A 5,271-nucleotide genomic window follows, 5' to 3' on the forward strand; every position below is an offset into this window, starting at 1 on the left:
CTCAGGAATCGAATGGAATAGGTTTTAAGGCTCTATCTCTCATAGTTTCCAAGATAATCGGGAAAAACGAAAGTGCCAAAAAAATTTAATTTAATTCATCTTGCATAAGGCCTAGGAAGTGGAAAAACGCAATCCTGATGTATAAAAATACAACTGCGTGAAACACACAGTAGTATAAAAATTACAACTGCGTGAAACACACAGTGTATAAAAATCAACTGCGTGAAACAACAGTGTATAAAACTTCAACTGCGTGAAACACACAGTAGTATGAAACTTCAACTGCGTGAAATACACAGCAGTATGAAAATTCGGCTGCGTGAAACACACAAACTTCACGCATGCGTGGAGTGTATGGAGTGTACGGGAGTGATTCACGCAATGGTGCGAATAGTCACGGCCATATAAATTCCGACTCTGATATCAATTTAGTCACAACAAAACTGAGCATGCGGAGTCTATTCAGATTTAGACACAAATTCAGGCTGTGATATGAATTTAGGGGCAACGAAATTAAAATGGTCCTAAAGTAAATTTAAGCCGTGGCTTAAATTCATGTTGTTTTAAATTTAGACCTGTTCTTAAATTCAGGGCTGATATTAAAATCAGGTATATCCTTAAATTCTGGTTTGAGCGTAAATTAAAGTTCATCATTAAATTCAGGTCTATGGAAAACACGATCATAAATACTAATTTTGTATGAATAATTAGTCTACGACTTAAATTTAGGTCGTGACTTGAAGTCATGCTTAGTCTTAAATTCAGGTTTATACACAAATTTACGAGTATAAACACCAATTTTGTATGAATAATTATCTTGACAGGTAGTACATCCTGAAGCACACAATTAATCCTCAAAATATGTCCAAGAATTGATGAAATATGATGATTTCATGGGTTGAATGGACAGGAGTATCGATTGATTTGTTGAATAGTGTTAAATATTGAAACTAGTGTTTCACATAAATTTAATCTCAGGCATAAATTCAGACTCAGATATGAATTAAGTAACAACAAAAATGAGGTTGTGGAATAAATTCAGATCTGTGATTGAATTAAGATTGATAGATAAATTTAGGTTCAGTCGCATGGAGAGAAGTATTCAATACAAATTATGTATCTTTTGCGTAATTCTGGAGCGGAATGTGGTAGTAGGAAATTTTACGGAACTGTCACGGAATTTTTCCAGAGCGGTCCGTAATTTTTATCTGAATCTCCGGTAATCGGTAAGCGAATTGTGAGTTCCGTAATTTTTTCTGAACATTTTCCTCCGTGCGTAAATTCAGGCTCTGATATGAATTTAGGGACCGCGAAATTGAGGTAAATAAATTTTACGTCAGGGCTTAAATTCAGGTCGCGATTTAGGTTGAACGTCGTTAATGTATTCAGATCGCGACTTAAATCCAGGTCTATACAAAAATCCACAAGTATAAATACCAAATTTGTATGAACAATTGTCTTGACTGGTAATACCTCCTAAAGTACACAATTAATCCTCGAAATATATCAAGAATTGATAAAAAATCATGACATGACAGGGTGAATGGAAAGGAGTATTGATTGATTCATTGAATAGTTCCAAATATTTCATTGTTTCACTTTGTTTTTTCAAATTTCTGCAATACTCCGAATATTTGAATTGGGACCATTAAAACCATCCACAGCAACATGCACCTAATAAATGTCCCACTGTATCATATGTGACTACCTAAATGATGGATTGGCAACGCGTGGGGCGGAAACACGTGCTGGTTAGTTGCATCTCTCTTCCATCAGCTAAGGCCACACAGTTTTTATCTCTACACTTGCACAACATCAGGACTTTAATTTACACTTTCAAAATTTTTTGAACGCACTCTGAGGTTTTCCATCGTTGTGTACAATCGAGTTTTGGCATATAATGCAAGGGAGGCGTGTTTTTCAGTGGTGATGATGTGAATGACGATTGTGACTGATCATTCAGTGAAGGATGATGATTCAGTGGTGAAACGATGAAACACAAAAAGTTCAAAGTGAATTTACTATTTGTTTCGTCAGAAAGTGAGAGGAGTTGATCACTTCGCGGCAGGATTGTGACTCAATAAACTCAGAAATCGATCCTCTCGACTTTTCTCAGATTTCCTGCTTGGACTATTTTCAAAACGCAACGAAATTGGTGAATAAAAAAATTGACAGTAAAATGTAAGTGTAAAAAATAATTTCCTCATTTCTACCTCAAGACCAATATTCTTTTTTCAACAAAAAAAATCTGTGACAATTTTTCTAACGCAAAAAATTAAAGATGTTCTCTATAAAAAAAAAAAGTTGTTAATCAATTTTCTCTCGTCTCTTCGTGTTCTAGAGTTCTTAATAATTATTTAGTATGGCAGACAGTGAGATCCCTCATCGCACTTCTATAAAAACCCTTCAGAGAGGCCTACAAGGGCCTGAAGAAGGCTCTGACAGGGTCAGAAGGGAGAGAGGAGCAGTGAAGATACTGCGTCAGTGACACAAACAAAGTCTTGGGGTTTGCCATAGGGGCCATGTTCGTCAGAGACGTGTTCCATGGGAAGAGCAAACCCAAAGTATAAAAACTAATTCTCACACCTAGTGCAAGTTCACGATCTTAGAACCATAATCTGATTTTTTTTTTCATAAATAATGCAATTGAAAAAATTTTGTTTTCATCGCTTTTTTTAATCTTCACTCAATTGAAAGAGTGTCTTTCCAACCCCAGTAACAATTCCACCGTCCCTGTGGGGTTCATTCCACCATTCGCCTGACTGGATGCCACATGTGTCTCCACGTATGGCTATCTCGAGAAAAAGAGAAACTCGAAGATGAAAAAAAAACAATGTTGAAAAAAAATTGCAGCTGATCCTCGGGGTCTAGAATACGCAAACATTTTGTATTTATCTTCGCTCAAATTATTCTGAATGTATTATTAGGGCTTTCTGCAGTTCTCGGAGATTCACGGATTGATATACTGATGTATTTTGTATGAGGAAAGGGGTTGGCATGATGAGATGCAGGATGTCACTGCATTGAACTCCTTTTTCGGGGATTTTTTTATCTCCTCTTTTTTATCTATCCTGGATATCAGGACGAGAGATTGGGCGGAATTTTTGCCTTTTCGGTGACCCTAAATGCTAAATTGAGAGGAACCGATGGATTGCAGATGGATTGATGATCAATTTATGCGGCATTTCGCGAATTATACTCTCATTTTTTTTCTCCCTTTTTCGAAATTTCGAGGTATGAAAAATTCAAGGAGAGGTGGGGGAGGGCTATTTGACCGGAATTACGGTTTGGAAATCATTTCCGGGCTTAAATTAATGTACAGGCCTAAATCCAGGTTTCTACAAGAATTTACGGTCAGTCGAAACTTGAGGACATCCTAAAGTATTTTTTAGAGTTTGCTACTGACCACAGTACAGATTCCGCGATTTTCAATCATCAAATTTGTCAATTAAATTGCGTGAGAAAAATTTGGAAAAAATCATGAGCATTCAGCGTCAGTAAAATTACATTTTGCACAGAATTATTTTGCCTCCGCATGGAAGCTTTGTAATCCTTCAAAGTTAAGTTTTGGATTTTTCGTGTTATATCGCTCGTACGTGTGTGTATATGTGGATACGTATGTAACAAAGTTTTTCTTCAATTGTTCGCTAATGAATGGATGGAATTGATTTTTTCAATCGCCATTAATTAAAATTTAATTCAACTATTAGTTTTTTTAATTTTCAAAGTTTTTTCAAAAATGGGTCGTCCCACGATAACTAAAGAAAAATGTTCTGAATTGATTGAATGATGGCTTAAAAAAATTATTTAGATGTCCTTTTGGTCGAGTTCGAAAATGAAGGCGATAGCAATAATAATTATTTTGATTTATTTGAAAATTTTCAAAAATTTTGAATTTTATGAAAATCATAGTTCCGAGATATCTTTGAGAATCATCGTTCAAATGAATTCAATCATCGCTTTAAATGTTTGTTGTAATGTCATTAATTGGCAGTCAAAAGATGATTACGATAGTTATATTAGTTGATTTGATTTTTATGATGGTTGTTGAAAATTTCTAATCTTTTCACGAATATCCATAATGGCTTTTTCTGATGGTTTCTTCAAATCTGATGTTTCAAATTCATTCAAGTGTGTGTAAATAAAAATTTTCTATTAACATTTTATCGAAGGGCTGAGGGTAAAGATAGAACTGTGAACAAGACAATCGGTTGTATAGAAGAAAGGGATAATGAGAATAATGATGATGATAACATTCAACTGAGTTGAAAATCTGACAAAATTAGTAAAAAATAAATCTTATTCAATGTAATAAGATGAAATGAAGAATGAATTATACAGGACCGAAGGAAATGATGTGTAAAATAAACATTGGGAAGCATATTGCTAATTTATTAGCAAAAATAATTATACTATATGCACTACAAGAGCAATTTCGCACTTGTTTTAAACATTCATTGTTTATAAATAAATAATTGAAATTGTTTCAATTGTTTCAAACTTTCGGAGACCTCATTTTTTTAGGTATGAAATCGATTTCTAGTAAAATTTTGAATATGAGTATGAACAAAATTGTTACGATTTAGACAAATGATTTTTATAGTGGAAGATTGATTGTTTACAAATTATTTATGGAAAGTGCTGGTAATTTCAAAAAATTGCAATTTTTTCAATTATGTCATCGATGTTCCTCCAAAAGTGTACTTTCTAATTTTGTTTCCAGACGTTTAAAATGTTTTCTAACGCTTTAATGCAAACTTTAAATGATAAAATCATTGTAAAACACCCGGAAACTTGGGTTCAAATGGGGCTCAAATGAAAGCTCTGATGTTCGACTACAAAAGTAGAAAAGCATTGGATATCCTTAAATTCATACCCCGAACTGAATTTCGGTCTAGGCCTTGAAATTATATTCCGGCTTAAATTCAGGTATGGGACTAAAATCAGGTTCCGACAGGAGTTAATGCCGAAAAATTCCAAAAATTTTAAAAACAAAATAAAATTTCGAAAACTTGCAGATTTTTCGTCTCCTGAAATTGACTTTAAAACACAAATTCCGCAATTTCAACACGAAAATAAAAAATTGAGGTAAATAAACCCTAGGGGTGTGTCACAAAAAAAAATCCATTCGCAAAAAAAAAACCTGAAACGAAGGGGGAATAACCGAGTGCGAAACAGTATCGTAAAAGCGTCGGACACGTACGGTCATTCGCAAAATGGGTGGTATAGTTAACGAGCGAAAGGGGGAGGAGGAGGATGAGAGGGGGAGGG

The 5,271-nt window shown here is 34.5% G+C and overlaps 1 protein-coding gene across 2 annotated transcripts in view; it reads right to left on the reverse strand.

Moving 5' to 3' along the window:
• LOC107040349 (protein LSM12 homolog A) overlaps window positions 1–5,271 on the reverse strand; it is a 90,768-nt gene that overhangs the window by 61,788 nt on the left and 23,709 nt on the right. The gene's annotated exons all lie outside the window — the stretch shown is intronic.

The sequence above is a fragment of the Diachasma alloeum genome, unplaced genomic scaffold, assembly GCF_001412515.2.
Source record: "Diachasma alloeum isolate Michigan unplaced genomic scaffold, Dall2.0 Dall_scaffold_00327, whole genome shotgun sequence".
Classification (NCBI taxonomy): domain Eukaryota; kingdom Metazoa; phylum Arthropoda; class Insecta; order Hymenoptera; family Braconidae; genus Diachasma; species Diachasma alloeum.